This window comes from Paramacrobiotus metropolitanus, unplaced genomic scaffold (assembly GCF_019649055.1).
Source record: "Paramacrobiotus metropolitanus isolate TYO unplaced genomic scaffold, Prichtersi_v1.0 Parri_scaffold0000001, whole genome shotgun sequence".
Classification (NCBI taxonomy): domain Eukaryota; kingdom Metazoa; phylum Tardigrada; class Eutardigrada; order Parachela; family Macrobiotidae; genus Paramacrobiotus; species Paramacrobiotus metropolitanus.
The window spans coordinates 2,408,558-2,426,309 of record NW_026570221.1 but is presented as its reverse complement, the minus strand read 5'-3'; the positions used below and the strand labels follow the sequence as shown (position 1 = coordinate 2,426,309).

Sequence of the window (17,752 nt, the reverse complement as noted above, 5' to 3'; positions counted from 1 at the left end):
CTATAATTCTTGTAAAAATGTTAAATCTTTCGCTTAAGTTATAAAACGTATGATCAGCAGAGCAAAGTTCACTAGGATCGGTAAGGATGTACATAGAACGTGGAGATACCCGTGATTTTAACAAAATCTGATAGAATTCTTGACCATTATTCTACGTTTACAAGGCCAAATAATGCACGACCGATAAGTACCGTCAGTTTCGCACAACATTCCGTAATCACAATAATGGCTGTTATCATTATCGATCCAAACAGGTATAAAAGCAAACAAACAAATCTGAATAAACATGTTTCCTAAAGCGGAAAAATTAAAATTGCATTTGTTAAAAGGTTGTTCGATATCCGCTTGCCAGTGTTTAAACCGCCCTTTCACTAAAGTATTCTTCTTGATGCGAATGTTATTCGCTAACCTGTAAAAGTAAAAATTTTGTATTTTTTCTGCCTGGTTTTTGCCAGACTTTTTTCTACAAGTTGTAAGAAATGGAGAATCAGACCTGCATTGTCGATCATGCGCTTATGAATGCCGAATTTCCGCGCTATGACAAGTTTTTTAACAGCGAGCCACCACTGTTCGTTGCGGAAACTGCAACCGATCTAGTGGGTCGGACACCGGCACTCCGCCTGCAACGTATGTTCCCGTCTCACCACGTCATCGCCAAATTGGAATACCTGAATCCCCTCTTAAGCGTTAAGGATCGCCCTGCACTACAAATCGTTAAGAACATCGTAGAAAGGAACCTAGTCACTCCTGGCGGACTGTTAATAGTCCCAGCCAGCGGAAACTTCGGCTTATCCGTCGCCACATACGGTCGACTGTTCGGCTATCGTGTTATTGTCGTAATGGCAAGCGATACCTCCCCAGCCAAACAGGATCTACTGCGCCGTGTCTGCGGCGAAGTCGTCATCTGTGACGGGAGCCAGAATTCAAACGAACCCGGTGGATACGTGCACACGGCCCGTGTGATGGGCCAGACGATCCCGAACGCATATGTCGTCGATCAGTTCCAGGACCCGCTGAACCCGACAGCGCACTACACGTCCACCGGGCCCGAGTTGTTGCAACAGATGAACGGGAAGATGGATATTTTTTTCAGCATTATGGGCACCGGAGGTACCTTCTCCGGTGTGAGCCGCTACTTACTGGAGCACAGTTCGACCACGTGGATCGTGTTAATTGACGTCGAAGGTGGGATTATTAAAGTGTCGCATGATGGCGGTGTCCCCGTGTGGAGAGACCACCCAGTGAGCACGATCTCCGATAATTTTATCCCGGACACGGCGGATTTGGCGCTGGTGGATATGGTGATCGAAGTCAGCGGGGAATCTGCGTTTGAGTTCTCGCGACTAGCTCGGGAAAAAGAGGGACTGTTTGTGGGAGCATCCGCTGGTGCGGTTCTCAGCGGAATCCATTCCTACATCAGTCGATATGGTTTGGTTTCAGGATCGCGTATCGGGTGCGTACTGGGCGATACGTCTTTAGCCTATGGGAGTGGTTTGTGTGACCAGTGTCCGGAATTTTCGCGTCTGACAAATCCCGTACTGTTGGCGAAAACGTTGGGTGTACTGCGTAAACATCAAGAACTACGAAAAAAGCGTGATAACCAAGACAATATTAATTACGGATCTTCCAGTTCACTGTCCGTTAAAGTTAATTTCGGTTTCCGGTGAAGGTTCGGAAAAGGTCATCGCAGTGTCTGGTGGGGAGACATCGCAGAGTGTATTTACGAAAAATCTGAATCGTTAAATGACCTTGGGAGAATACTAATGAAGGGCGCCTTGCTAGCATGGGCTGCCGTTGACTTATGCTTCGCATCCACGTTAAATGTTGAACTTTCGGGCAGCCATAAAGAGGTGACAGCTCTGGAAGCGTATGTCGAAGGTTCGTTCCATCTGGCCACGTCTGTTTACGAGCGATTATATGGTATGAAAAAAGGGAAGCTTACTTTTGCGAAGGAGGCAACACCGACGGCAACCGACTCCGATGTTAAACTTAATCCCACTCAGTACTATCTTGGATTTTCTGGGGGGAAGGATTCGACGTTATGGCTGGAAATCATGGAGAAAGCGGGTGTAGACGTGATGAAATTTATGGTTGCTTACGACGACAATGACATGGCACCCGATGGTCGCGTTCGAAAAGAGGTACGAAATGAGCGACTCTTCGAACTCATTTCTCCTTCCGGTCGGAAACCGGTTTACAAGAACTTTGAGCACCAAGAAGACGACATCCACGCGATATTATTACCGTATACGTCACAACAAAACGGAAAACAGGCAACGGTCGCTTTGGGATTACCATGGGAAGTGCTGCACTACCACAATGATGGAGCGCCGGATTTTGTACCTTTTGAAACCCTTGCCAGCCTGCACCACTTGATGACCTTTGCGCAGTCCGTTGGACTGACGGTTTTCCGGATTGTGTCATCGATCGCTTATTTGACATCGTTCGGCGTGTATCGCTTGCTAGGGCAGTGGCACGGTAAGGAAGCGCTGTCGGACTTTTTGTTCGTAATGGCAAGAGAATCCCCAGCTGCCAGCCTGTGGAGAGTGCACCAAATGTCAGCGTGTGCGTTTAGTAGAAAGCCACCTTTTTGGTGAACAGAAACAGTGCAAAGCCGAAATGGCTCCATCGTATGCCAAAATGTTCGGATCCGTTTATTCAGAATTGTTAGCGACGCATTCGGCGCTCTGCGGACCGAATATTCTGGTAAGAATCTGGTTGATGACGTAACTGCGCAAATCACCGAAACCCTGTTTGTTGACGTACTTACCGCGGCGGGATTTGATGTTGTCAACGTGACTGGGTTGACTGTCGGTTTGGATGTCTTGGGAGAGAAATTAGTTTTGGCAGGTCCCCTTCGATACTGGCTAATGATTTTTGCTGTGATAACGATTTTGTAATTTTTGCTGTGATAACATCAGAACCAATGAATTAAAAGCGTAAATTCAACTCATGGTCATACCTGCTAACCTTTTAAATACGGTATCCAGCGATTCGATTTGCGGTATACTACATGCCTTATCATAATAATTACATCGTGTGATGTTTATGCCAACCAGTGTATCTTAAATTAACTGATTCCGGTTAGCATGCGATTACGTACAGTATGTTTGTATACTGTTTAAATTTCCGAAGGGACCACACACAGCATCTAACTGTCGATTTTAAATTAACTTAAGGTCAAAGCATTGACTTGTTAGCACCGAAACCGCCGTAAGATCTAACTTGGATGCTGCTTGCTGTTGCCCATTGGAAGGGTAAAGTAAAATTAATTCGCAGTTGAGGTCGAAAGCAGCACCAATAAGACGAGATGTCGTTCGTTGAACACAGCGAGAACGTTAATTACACTTCATAGAAAAAAAGCAACAAATGACCCTGACCGAACACACAATTAAACATGCTGTGTTGCATTCCGCAAAAAAACAGAAAAATTAATATATGTTACATCTCGAGAATCCTGTTGGATCTGTGGGTGGTTACGGCGGATGAGTTACTTCCATTAGCGAACGTCCTTAGGGTGCCCACAAATAGGACACGGTTTAATCATTTGACCCTGAAACCAGATGCAGTTAAAGGTCTGTTTTAGGATTGGTACATTTATCTACGTAATCCTGCTAACTAACAAACTAACCACAGCTCGTTTCCGCTTCTTGGCCCTGTAGCTTCGTGCCCGTTTGAAGGCCTTGGCCAAGTCAATTAATGCCTCTTGGTTCCCGTCGACCGGCTCCGCATCAGACTCTGTCTCTTCCTTTTTGAGCAGCTGGAATTCCCTTTCCCCGAAAGCGTCGGGTGTTGACTCTGGATCTGGCGGCACGGTGTTTGTGGTCATAACATCGCCAAAACAAAGCACGTACGAGTCGGACGTTTGAATAAAGCCTGGCTGCGGGAATTCGGACAACTACATCAAACAAATCACTATGCTGTCATGCGCCGTTTCTGATCGTAAGAAATCTCTGTCTGCAGGAACTGGCTACTCTTTTTGGAAAATAATAATAAACAAAATACTACTCCAGGCAGTTTTTACCTGTTGAACGGCGTGCTCTCTGGATGCCAGTGCGTCGCCGAGTCCACTATCCGGACACGGCAGATCCCCATGGGTCTACGTTCCGCCACGGTATGATTGACAGTGTTCCCCGCAAAACCACAGGCCTGCCGGTGCCTTTCCCCAATCATCTGCTCCGTCCGATCCCTAAAAAATCCATTAGTCGGGCTCCCAAACCCGTAACCATAAACCATGGGCGCGGGAACGGGAGTTTGGTAGTGACCTGCTTGGGCGGCCGACAGCAGCACCGTCTTGGTGTCGCCGACTTTATCCGTTTGCCCACAGCTCCCGTTTGCCACACCGACGGCGGCGTGGTGGAAGTTCCATATGCGGCTCCTGCTTCACCATGACGAAATTCCCGTCGGTCTCCTGTTTGAGGGAGCGCGATGGCGTCGTGGAGGACACCACCGCTTGCGACATCGGACCGGTGCTGTGCGTTGCAATTCCAGTGCCGTTAGAGGGCGACGAGTGGTGGGAGAAGTGCAACGGATCATCCGGGGAATGGTGGCCGGATTGGGACTGGGTGTGGTAGGCTCGGTGGTGGTCCGGGTGAGCCCAACAAACACACGGATGCGGGGAAAACATTAGGACTTTCTGTAAGCAGGCTGCCAAAAAAGCAGATCAGATTTCCACTTATTCACAGCACACAGCGAACCGTTGAAAACACAGCAAGTTCCCCCTTAATTTGGTTTCTCATCTCACCTGTTCTCTCATGCACTTTGCGCTCGCATGCGTCACACAAACCCAACGACTTTACGGAACCCATCATCCACACAAGATATTCGCAAGAAATGCAACTACGTACTTGGAAATCAGCATGCAGAACTAATTGAACAGTCAAGAACTAATTGACGATCTGATTCCAATATCGCTCTGAAGAGCTCCCTATTAAGCATGCGGCATGGGTTCGATTTTGAGCATGCTAATGAGCATGCGTGAAAAAGAAATGATATGGTGTGCCAGCATGCACGAAACCGGATCTAGAGAATTTTATTTTGTCCGTCGAGAAAATGATTAACGCAGGCAAAAATTGTCAACAATTGCGTTGGTAACGTTTTCCTTTACCCAGTAAAGAAAATATAATAAAGCAAGTAAATAAATTACAATAAAATAAACAAATTGCCATGGAGTAAACTAACACAATAATCATTCTCAAAAAGTACAAAGTGCATAACTTAACTGTAGGGGTGTGTATTTCCCAAAAATTACCTCCGAAAAAAATGGATTATTGAATAAAAACGCACCCGGACATTTGGGAGTGTGACATTTCGCCGCAATTAAATTCGACGCACGACTTTTCGCCGCGGAGACATTTCGCCGCGGGACATTTTGACGCTGGGACACTTACTTTGGTTAGGGACAATTAGCACTGAGACATTTTGACTTGGCGACATTTTGTCTCAAGACATCTGGTCGCGGACACATCGCCGCAAAAGCACGCTTAATTTTTGCAGGTTTTCCGGGGTTCAGACTGCTTCAGAAAACTTCTCATCGCCTCGCACACAGTTCAAGAAAATCAAGTATACACGAAAAATAAACAGTTTTCTTGTGGGAAGCTCTCATCGCTCAAGGTTTAACAAAAATTTTAAATGATGCAGATGTCGGGAATAGCGATAGAATCGTTTATCGTCTTTACCGCAAGCCATTTAGTGGGCAGCGAACAGCGATGACATTTAACCGGTTTAACCAACTGTATGGGTCCAGGGTTCATCTTGTACAGCGTTATGTGATAATTAAAATACTCAGCTGCACGTTTAGTTTAGCCCACGGAAGTGCATTAAAGGGTTAGCAACTTAGCACATGGTTAGTACCATAGCCAAAGACCCAAAGTAATCGGGTCGAAAGTTATTTCCCTTGAGGACGCTTAGCCTAATCGTACATCAGGGTCGTCTAAAAATAATTTGAGCAGCAACAGGATAATTGTCCGTACAACAAAATGTGCCATATACTAGCAATGTGCTGCATACATACTTTATTTAGGTATACCTATTGTTCTGTATATTCGAATTTATGCTATTGTATCATATAGTTATTATTGCTGCATAAGGAGTATTAATAAAAATTTTTATTGTCCAGCAAGTATAACTACAGCGGTATACACATACGGCCGGGTAATATATGCACATATTGCATGTACGACATTAAATTAATTTTAGTAAAGCTCGCTTATCAATGTACACTGTACAATATATCTATATACTGAGCGCGTACTCTTAATATAACTCGTAATTCTGCTGCATTGGTTTCTGTGACAGTCAACTTAAGTATGCCTATAATACTCAGCTAAACGTTTGAACTGCCAAACACTTTACTTCCGGTGGCTATTCGCATGGCAGACCATGTGTGCAAAACTTCTGCTGGGCTTTACAGTCTGCATAGACAGACATGACTAATGTACCAAACACTTTTCCACCATTATGTACAGTACCTGGTACGGTCACTATAAAAGAAAACGAAAACTGGACTGCTTTCTGCTAACATACAATCATATGCTGAGAAAGAATTTGCTGTGCTATGCTTGAACAGGAAAAAAGTTACCGTGATTCACTGAACTGACCCCGACTAATAATTACCGTACAGCGGTTATTTCGTAAAAGCACAGTAAAGGTCAGCAGGTTAAGTATGAAAATAACTAAAACTACTTACATAGTTTTTCTCATACTTCTTGTACACGTCATTCCGCAATTTTCGCGGCTAATTACGACAGTGTTATGAACTTAGCGCATGGCTTGCAGCGAGAAATCTGCAGAGTAATTTTAGGCCCGGTAGATTGTACTGGAATTTGTACTGGAATTTGTACTGGCGTCTGAAGTGTTTTATTTTCGCACATGGCATATACCGGCGAATGAAAAAACGGCAGTTGCTAAACTGGTTTGCTGTAAAGTAATAGCCTATTTTAAACATTGCTTTGCAACCACCTGATGTTGCGTGCAGCAACGGTTATCAGTCCAGTGTAAACAGGCGCAAATCATTTGGTATACGGTGCCATAAAACAGTGCAGTAACGTGTCTGGCAGTATGCAAAACCGAACAGTTTTCTAATAAACTTTTAGAATTTGAATAATTATTTATCTGTATTTTTATAAATTATTTATTTATTAATTATCTATGTGATGTAACAGACAAGCACGAGGAGATCACGAGTGGAGCTTTATTGTACAAATAAAGGGGGAACAAAGCTGCGTAATAGCAGGAAAGCAAGAACAAAGCACTGATGGCTAACAAGCAAGTGAATGCTAAGTGGGTTCTTGAGCGTCTGTCAAAGCGTGAAAGCAGCAACTGGCGGCAAGCACGTGGTGTGAGCCATCAGCTGTGTGATGATGCGCAGACTGGACTCTATCCAACGCGAGCGTATGAACGCTGAGTCATACTGCGAGAGAGGGACGAGAGAGCAAGTATGCTCAGTGTATGCGCTGCGTATATCCGCTTCAGCGGATGAGTGCAGTGCAGCAGCACACGTACGTACAAGCGAGAGAGGCGATATGGCAAGCAATGAGTGCAAGTACGTCCTGTGTGGACCGTACGCACCAGGCGCAGTCATGGGCCTCTGGCAGTGACAAAATTATTATTATTTGATACCCCATCGGTTCTGGAAGGGTCAAAAGTTATATTCCATATAACATTCATTACAAAGAACACAAGCAATGGACTATTAATAATGCAACGCTTGTGTGCTTTCAAATGAATGTTAAGTATTTCATTCTTGGCCACGATTACGCTTCCGCCGATCCCGTAACACTCACGCGGTGATATCTGAGATTCTGATGTCTGCTCTTCGGTGGCACCCTGTTTAGATTTTCAGCGTAATGGGATCTGCAGCGTAATGGGATGAAATTACAAAATGCAATGAAAAGAGCCGGTAAACGTTTCATCTGAACGGCTACTATCCACTGGCACCTGGATCGTAGCAATCCAGATTAAATATACGCCGGATATTTGTAAGGAGCCGGTTCGTTAGCTTTCTCCCACTTCCATATTGCGTTGTATAAAAGAGCAGCCATCCAAAAATACCAACTACCTTAGGAAACGGTCATAGTAAAAATGTAAAACGGAAAACGCAACGCTTTTGAATGGGCATAAAATAGGCACGATGCGTTCTCTGCGAATTGCTTTGATAATCATCGTTTCTTTTCATTGTAAGAGTCCAAGAAAAAAAACTTTGTCGAACGAAAAACATTAATAAATTTTGAAATTAAAAAAAATTGTAGGACGATAGTGTTATGCAGTTGTTAGACTCATGATAAACGCACTCGCCACAAATATTCATGGCAACTTAATAATTATAGAGTTCAATAGTCGAATAATAATAACGCAGCGGTGCACCTTGCTCTTCAGCAAATTCCATCCCACTATTATGCACTTTGTGAGTGCATGTTAGCTGGCTGGGGAATGTCGAAAACTGGTACGCCTTGCCATGTTATCAAAACGGTTTCCTCCAGTACAGCGGAACATCGTCCGGAACGCCTTGAATAAGAAATCTTTCAAAACGTTGAACTGGACATGAAAGTTAAAGCAATATTTCAAGGAAAAGACAATTTTTGGACAGCCGCAGGTTCCTCTTGGGTTATGTCTTGGGTGTGCAGCGTACGGATAACAGAAAACGCTAGTTACGCTACCGTCAACGTCTACATTGTAAATACTAATTAGTTGCAGGCAGCACCGGGAAACAGAACGGCAGCAATGCACACGCTGTAAGCCGGTATTTCTACCTAAATTTCTGCACGGAAGTTGGTACTGTAAGTTTATAACAGACACGGCGACCGCGGCATCGAAATTCTTACCTATACTCTTACGGTACATCGTACATTACACAGTAAGACTTTTGTCCAGCGTTGCTCAGAAATGGATACATTATTCGGGGGCCATGTAAAGTTTATTTCTGTGAATTCAGTGCATGCGTTCGCAAGTATCAGCAGACCAAGAGCCATATGCGTACTCGGAAAATCTATGTAGGATTCTGGTATACAAATTTTTCCATATCGTTTCAGAAAATCTCGTCCTCTAGTACTCGTACATAAGTTAAAAAAAACCTCTTATGCACAAATTTACTGGGAGGAATTCTCGTTACACAGATTAGCAAAACCGTGGAATAATGCAGCGGCTTGGCATAGCGATGGAATTGTATCGCAGGTCGTTTAACTGTGCAGAATTGACCTTTGTATTCGGTACCCAAATTATTGAGCGTCCAGGGTTCATCTGATACGGCGCTTTATAAGAATAGCTGTTAATTTAAGCCGCTAGTTTCAGTCAACGGAAAAGTAATGTTTGGCTCATCGCTAACACGATGATCAACGTAATCCGTCGGACATTTATTCTTCTCGAGAACTCTTATCTCAATCCCACATCGTACATCACGTACATGTACATAATACTCGGACAACCGCATGCTAAGGTTGGCAAATGTGCATTTTCCAGTTGCTGGGTTTCGTTGATTTTGGCGATCGTGGAGTATTTACAGTCGGCGAGCGCACAATACAAATTTGTCGTCCATTTCTGCTATGTGGGATTCTTTAAAATTAGAAAGCATCAATTTCTGCGGAATTTAATGATTATGTGAAGTGGCATTGACGTTCTACGGACCGCTTTTTGCCATCGCTAATTCTGTTATTCTGCAGGGCTGGACGACGGCACTGCTGCGCACGTTGCACGAATTGTAGCGTACAACAGTGCCCCGCAGTGCCCTGGTCTAGGCCGTGAAATACCCGCTGCATGCTGCTTTTCCCTACAGTATCCGCGCGTGTTGCCGCATCTTTTCAGTTGTGGCCAGATATTCGTAAGTTAACAGCGCAGGTCGGCGCCTAATCAGTTTAAAGCTCCTCAATGCTGCTGTCCAGTAACGTGGAATTTGTATGTGAGGTATTATAATGATTTTAATCATTTTATCAGGCAATAGCCATAAAAGTACCTAAACAAAAGCAAATGCCGGCAGACGGTTATTCAGTTCATTCTAAAACAATTAAAATCTTGACCCTAATATCTGATATGTACCAGGGTATGCCAGAACGCAAAGCTAAAATAACTAACAACTTTCGTGCACCGTACTAGAGCAAAGAACAACTAACGAGAACATCGTTGTATTAGCGCACATATATATAATATTATTACATTTAAAAAAATTAATAAGGATTGCAAATTAAATATGCAGCACGTACACATGGTTGACGATGGCAGCTGAAAATATGTTTTTTACGCATACTACAATAGTATACTACCTTCTCACAGAAAATGAAAATTTTTTGAATTTGGAGGGGGCCTATGTGCCCTGGTTAATAGAATTTCTATTCTCATGTTTATAAAACTTGACACCGCTGTCATTTTCAGCTGGTGTTACTTTGATGATTGGTTGTCGTTGTCGAATTCTGAGTGCATCATAAAATATTACATGTATCTGTAAATACACCTTAAAACTTATTAACTTTGGTTCAGACTGCTTAATATGAACATCAGATTCTGGCACGTCTGCAAAAAGCAACTACTGGCTGTAGCACTGTACGAAGTCGATTAAGTCGACTTTCTGTATTATCGAACGTGTTTTTAGTATGATGTAAAAATATAGACCATCCCCCGCCAGATTTTATAACCGGGCGTTATAAGATCAACCGTGTACGTAATAATACAATATATGTATGTACCGGCGTTCACGGTGGTTAGGCGCAGTATATTTATTTGATTTTGCTTTAATTTATGATTTGACGAGTGTGAACTAGCCGAATTGTCGGGAATTCAACAGCCAGGATTGTGCACAGGCGAGGAATCATTAATTCAGCCAGAAAGTAATAATGTTAATATTGCACCTTGATTAATACGACGAAAAGGCGGTTATCTAATAGCAGGTATTATGCAAAGAATGAATCGTGCCTAATATGCTGTGGTATATGTAGAAGTACGTATGTATCAGTATCGGGAAGTACGCATCTTTATTGTAGCTCGCGGCGCTTGTCCCTAGCGACGCTAACCGTATTGTTGCTGACAAACAGTGTCAGCAAAATCAGTTGCTATTTCGTCGAGCTACGATTCATGAATAAAGTGGTACTATTCCCACATATACCACATATGCACGTTCAGAAACGTTGCTTTTTGCGCACATTTTTAGCATATGGGCGTTTCCTGTGGTATCGGTTGCCTTTGGATAGCCACTCCCTATACGATGGATTAATTCGGGAAAAGCTTACGCATACTTCCCCACCAATGTCCGGCGTATATTTTACCCTGGTTGGCGCCAGTCCAGTTGCCAAGTGGACTGTCTCCAGTCAGTTAAAAAATATACCGGATTATTTTCTGCACGTAGAGACCAGACCTTTTGGTACTCTTTGGATCGGCAGGTGGCGCGTATTTGCACTCCTTGCATTAGGCAGGATTTTAGTGCCTAAACTGAAGGTGGAGAAGGGTCATTAGAAAACTATTCAAGCACCTCGTAGTTCTCGACGTCCTTCAATTTTTAAATTCTGTCGAAAGAATATCATTATTTCTTACTAAGCAATGCAGTTTCTGCCCAAAAAATTAATTTATAAATTCAGCTCGTATTCGTTGTACTCATCGTTTTGAATAGTAAAAAAACTACCAAACGAGAAGAGGACAAGAACTATTTTGTTAAACTGAACAAAAACATTTAGCTTATTGGTAGAAGCAAAGGAATTTTTTAACTGCCCGAACTTGGCGCGCGGCACCCCTTTACGGGACAATATGGCGGTTTGGAATTTGCATCGCAGGTCATTTAACTAGTACTGTGCAGTGTTGACCAGTGTTGACCTCTGTAGTGAATCTAAATGGTCCATCCAGGTTTCATCGGGTACGGCGCTTTAACAATTATAATTGTTAATTGTTATCATCAACCGCACGTTTCAGTCCACAGACATGTTATGGTAGGCCCATCGCTAACACGATGATCAATATAGTCAGTGGGAAATTTATTTCTCGAGAACGCTTATCTCAGTCGTACATCGTTCATACATCATTACATGTAAATTTGTAATACTGAATGTGATATTGTGATGTAATACTTTTACACACTATTACTCGTATAATCACATGTTAAGTTTGGCAAATGCATTAATTTCTAGTTCTTGGGTTTCGCTGATTCAGTCGATCGTGGAGTTTTTACTGTCATATTAATACCAAAAACATTGCTATATTACACATAAAATAGTATTATGTTGCAATTATTTAAATTTGCATTACTATGTCAGAGGCGATGTCATTGTTGATGTATTGCGAGTATGAACAAGAACTGGTTAATGCGCCATACGTATCGCTAAAGCGGTTGCAAAATGCATATAAACACCAGGAAACATTTTCGAGTTTTGTCTGTTTTTAAAAGCAGGCGCCGAGATGCGATAACTGTGGATTTTGTATTCTTATTCGTATTGTAAAAGGTTAGTATGGAGCTAGAGAATAGACGTGGCCTTGATGACAGGTGGCTCCCAAACCAAGTGTTACCACGTTATTCAGGATAACTTTATACAACTACACACAAGTGCGAATGCTACAGTAATATACCGCTTGTGTAGACAACTTGCACAAACGTCATAGCGTTTTTACCATATTATATAATAGTGACAAGGTACCGCACTTCCGGTCCATGTTTCAGATTGCAGTATTGTTCGACTGGCCTTGATAACGGCCCAGTAAATGCCGCTATAACGTCAGCGATTGCGTGGCGAAGGCATACGTTCAAGCCTTTCGACCGATTGAGCATACCAAAATATCGAATAAAGGGCAGATTCATGAGTTACCTAATTTTCTTACTACAGCGCGCCATTCAACATATTTACTGCAGGAATCGTTTGTCTTTCATAACTATATTGTAATTAATATAAGTATGTATATTATTACTCTGTTCATACTCCACGGATTTTATAACGGGTGGCTACAGCATACAATTAAGATACGAATAAGGAGCTCAATTCATAATAAAACAATTTACATAGAAAATTTCCAAGGGAAATTTGCTTTAGAACTCACGCTGATTAGAATTGTTTTCCTATCAAAAATCAAAGAGACCGCTTACGGCTCGCGTGTAGTCGTCAAAACTGTTAACATGTTAACGGTTTACGGATTAACACGTGTGTCGGGCGAGAATGTTAACGTTAACATTCCTGCCGGGCCCGAATGTTAACGACATCATGCACGTTGTAAAGCGATTTACAAATGGATGCAAATCCTACAATGTATGTACAGAGTATGTGATAATAATTATTTCCAGTGTAATTATATGGAATGCATCTAGCCACAGTACTTAATGTGTAAAGTATCAGCTATTTAAGTTTTTCGCATTCCGAACACTTGCACAATGCTAAGTTTCCTCAAACAAAATCAAATAAAGATGAACGCCAAGAATTGCGCGTCCATAGCTTTGGCATCGGCAGACGTAATCTACATATCTATAGAATTCCCAAGAATATGAAAATCATGAAACACGCCTGCAAAGCTGCAAGCCTGCAAAGCTAGCCGGCGCCGGACAAAAATAATTTCAATATTAGCACGCGTATCAGCCATTCAGCTTACCTTCACCAGTATAAAAATGCTTTATTTTAATTAAAAGTTAATTTAATAGCGAATGCCTATATTACTTCCAACTATAAGTTGCTAATCAAGGAATAACGATTGGAAGCAAAAATTATTTATATTTCAAAGCGTTTACATACAATCACTTTTTGTTTAAATACAATGATTTCTATCGTTTTTTATGCTTACATACAATAACTTCTATATACTGCGCACTAACTATACAAGTATAGAATAGACCTTTTGGCGGATCATCTTCGGTATCAAATCACACTTAACATGGGAGTAGGCTCAGAGCCAAGCAGCGAGCGATGTTAACGCCGTTAACATTTCAGCCGGCACATGCTATAACGCCGTTAACATTTCAGCCGGCACACGTCATAACGCCGTTAACATTCTAGCCGGCACACGTTATAACGCCGTTAACATTTCAGCCGGCACATGTGTAGTTAACCAAGGCTTCCCGGCATTCGATCCCGTTTAATTTAAAGTTTAAATCATAAAAACTAGGAACTGTCGTAATATTCAAAACTTTTTCATATTCTCGTACGTCATCTGCTTTTCCTTTTGAAGTTTTCTAGCGTAACTTTTTATTGCGGATTTAAATTTAATAAAATCGAAATGTTTTGGTTTGCGCGTCATCCGCCAAGCGGGAATTAAGGGGATGGGGCAGTAGTCAGTTTTGGGATGCTTATAAGTGCCCTCCCAAAATCATTTTTTTGTTTTTTGATTTGTTATACTTGGCTCACTAACCTGTGATTTTTAATTTTTACCTGTGGTTTACTCGAATCTGTGATTGGTTTTGGTTGCTGAGATTTACCGCCTGCTCTGAATTTTTGGATTTGCATGACCGAATAAAATTAATGATTTTACTGCAGCGGCAGAGCGAAAACGGCATGCGAATCTTCTTCGAATTTTGCATATAAATGCACATATCCATGAAGGTCATTTTTACACCGAACCAAATTTTGAAATTCATTTTAAAATTAAAAAAATGGTGCAACTCTGGTTCGGTGTAAAAACGATCTTTATTTGGTTGATAATGAGACTTTTGGTACACCTAAATGCATTTAAACTTTTTGGAGTTTTCTAACAGCCATAACTCGCAAAATCGAAATTTGCGCCCATAAACGGTTTTTATGCCTGTGTATAACATGTCTTCAGAATGTTAAAAAACAATGGAAGTGTTTCAAAATGCGCGAAAGTTTAAGTTTGTACACAAATTTGGTACCACGTACCGGGCCAAATCCCTTAATGGCGCTATAAAACGTGCCTGCTGGAATGTTAGCGTCGTTATAACACGTGTCGGCTGAAATGTTAACGGAGTTACAGCATGTGCCGGCTAGGATGTTAACGGCGTTAGAAAATGTGGCGGCTCAAATGTTAACGGCGTTATAACATATTGTAGCCGTACAAATAAGATCTGGAATGTTACAGTAATAATGATGAGCATTTCATTGGTGCTAGTTGATGCGGAAACATCTGAGTTTGTACTTGTACGAATCTTCACTTTTATCGTGGATTTCTAGACTGGTTTGGGAAATGTCTAACTGATCTAAAATGATTCTTGCTCTTGCCCTTGCCCTTGCCCTTCTCCAATGTTTTCAGCTGAATAAAAATGTGTGCGTACGTGTTGACAATGTGTTCCGTTGCCGGCTATCGTTAAGAGTTAATTACATAAGCGATCTTAAAGTAATTCGTTAACACCACCAGCACTTCCGATCGTGGTACGGGTGTGTAACCCACTCCACTAGGGACAGCTTAGAAGTTGTCATTGCAATATGCCGGCTCAAATGTTAACGGCGTTATAACGCGTGCCGGCTGAAATGTTAACGGGCCTGTAGCATGTGCCGGTTGGAATGTCAACGGAATGTAACAAATTCATAGTCAAAGTAAAGGTTGCATTAAACCTTTTTTTGAGTATGGTCGGCCCCGGGACCCTGCATTCTGCCTTTTTTCAGTATGGCCGGCGCCGGTACCCGGCGCCGGTACCACTAACGCGCGTGCCGGATAGTGATGTTGACGTGTTAACTACTGTAATTTGGTTTTCGAAGGAGATTTTAAAGTGGCAGGGCAAATTCATGTTTTTAGTGACGCTGTCCGCCATACGCAGGCCGAATGAAGCAGCTAAATTCAGTTTTGATTCGTCCCATTCCTCCAGTATTCTGAGATTATTAATCTTTAAAAACTCCATCTTTAAAAATACTATACTGTACCTGCGCAATGAGATTGCACTGCAGAATGTGGTATATTGAAGTCGCCAGACAAAATTGCAGGCTCAACATGAAGGCATTAACAAAATTAAAGCGTTAAGGCGATGTACTGGTTTGTAAAATACCAATCTTTATAGCTACTTCGAAATCTGTTCTAGATAATATAGTTACTGTAACTTCTCTGGGGATGAAGCAAAACCAGTCTTTAGCCTTAACAAGCGAGTAGGGGTAATGTTAACGGCGTTAACAAGCGTGCCGGCAACAATGTTAATGGAGCTAACACGAGCTGGCTGTATACGTCAGCGATTCTTACGAGAATTCCGGACGCTTAAAACGATGGGTATTTAACATGAGGTTACCGACGATTCGGTCATTTTGCGGTAACTCGCATGACGCGGCCAGTAGACGGGTTTGCGTTGTGTTAACTTAAAGATATATCAGAAAAATATTATACATACTACAAGTATCGGTCGCGCTAGCGCGCGACCAGTTGTGTTTGAGGTATTGAACAATGAAAAAATATGTACAAAATATACTTCGTACAGCAATAAAGAAAACTTTGAGATACGTTTCAAATATAAGACCCCAACGAGGCTAGCAGCCTAGCTAAGAAAGTATTTTAAACATGTAGAAATGCGGAAAGTTTTCAAGCTTTCCGATTTAATTGGACCAGTTTTCTGAAAGCTGTGAAAAGCTCCATTTTTTTATGGTTCTTTTTCACGGTTATAAAATGGATGGAGTGGGATCATTTACACGATGCCCATAAAAAAATTTTTCGGCGCAGAATTAATGGAACCTTGTGGGAAACAGTTAACGGTCGCCCCAAGCGACCTCGCAGGCTGTATCTTTAGCTACTAACTGTAAGATTTTTTCAGCCATCAGTCAAGCTCGTCAGGAATTACCAAAATAAAATAAATACATATTTATTAGATTTCGAGGTTAGTGGATGCCCAAGCTACAACCGGCATCCCAGAGCCGCTATGTGAGTAAATACGGTAAACGGACCACGGGCCGGCTTTTAGATATTTAGAAGGAAACCGTTATAGGCAACCCCTAAACCCCGGTTTATTATAGGCAACCATTTTGAGTTGATATTGTATTTAATAATTATTACATATTATAAACACATTAAAATATTATTTACATATTCTGACATTAGTTATTATCGTTTCATACGGTTGCTATTAACGTGAAAACTTCGGCGCCGAGGCCATCGGAAGCCATGAACACTGATGTACGAGTAGTATTCGCATCACTGGAAAATGTAGAGGATTTGAAGGATCATGGACATTTTCGTGTGATGGGAGAAGGAAACGCTGTGGAGCCTTTCTTTGAGCAAGTACAAAAAGATTTTTTAAGAATGTGTGCAGTGTGCACCATTGAGGAAACAAAAGAGGGATGCCCTGCTGTCGCCGCATATCCACCCCCCAGCTGTACCGTAGCGAACATGTCAATCTAGTATTTCCAGTTGTACAGCTTTAGTTGTCGGGTCAAACCAGTGCGGTCCAATGGTGTGCTCCTACATTGTTGAACTGATCTCTGGAGCATCGCCCGCGAACACAGCACTCCCAAAGCCGCGGCGAAAGGGTTTTTGGCAGAAGTTTCAAAAGCTGATAAAACCTCACGGTGCCTTAAACGGCCAGGAGGAAGCCAACCTTTCTAACACGAAAGATGACCTTCCGGTTACAGCAGAGACGCGGTACTAATTCGCTCTATATTGGCTGATTTGCTAAATCGTTTTATTATCGGCTGGAAGTTGAAGCCTGATGTATTACCATTTATATCATCGGAATGAAGATGCGTTATTATTTATTATCTGAGAACATCTATTGTATACAATAATAATTTAAAAAGGGTGCCTGTAATAAACGGGGTGCAAAAAGGGGTGCTTATAAAGGTACCCTATATTAGAAATTACATATAAATTAGACAATTAAGACCGTGAGATATTGAGGTACAAAGACATTTCTACACATTTTTAACATTTCGAAACT

At 42.1% G+C, this 17,752-nt stretch overlaps 1 long non-coding RNA gene and 1 pseudogene across 1 annotated transcript; one reads left to right on the top strand and one right to left on the bottom strand.

The window, feature by feature from the left end:
• The first annotated feature begins 307 nt into the window (after positions 1–307).
• Positions 308–2,943, top strand: LOC129592509 (uncharacterized; annotated as a pseudogene).
• Positions 2,944–3,246: 303 nt separating this feature from the next.
• On the bottom strand, positions 3,247–5,368 carry LOC129602742 (uncharacterized). Its single transcript, XR_008692437.1, has 3 exons — positions 4,025–5,368; positions 3,632–3,898; positions 3,247–3,553 (listed from the first exon to the last, which is right to left on the bottom strand). It is a non-coding gene; the product is annotated as an uncharacterized LOC129602742 (long non-coding RNA).
• Positions 5,369–17,752: the final 12,384 nt, after the last annotated feature.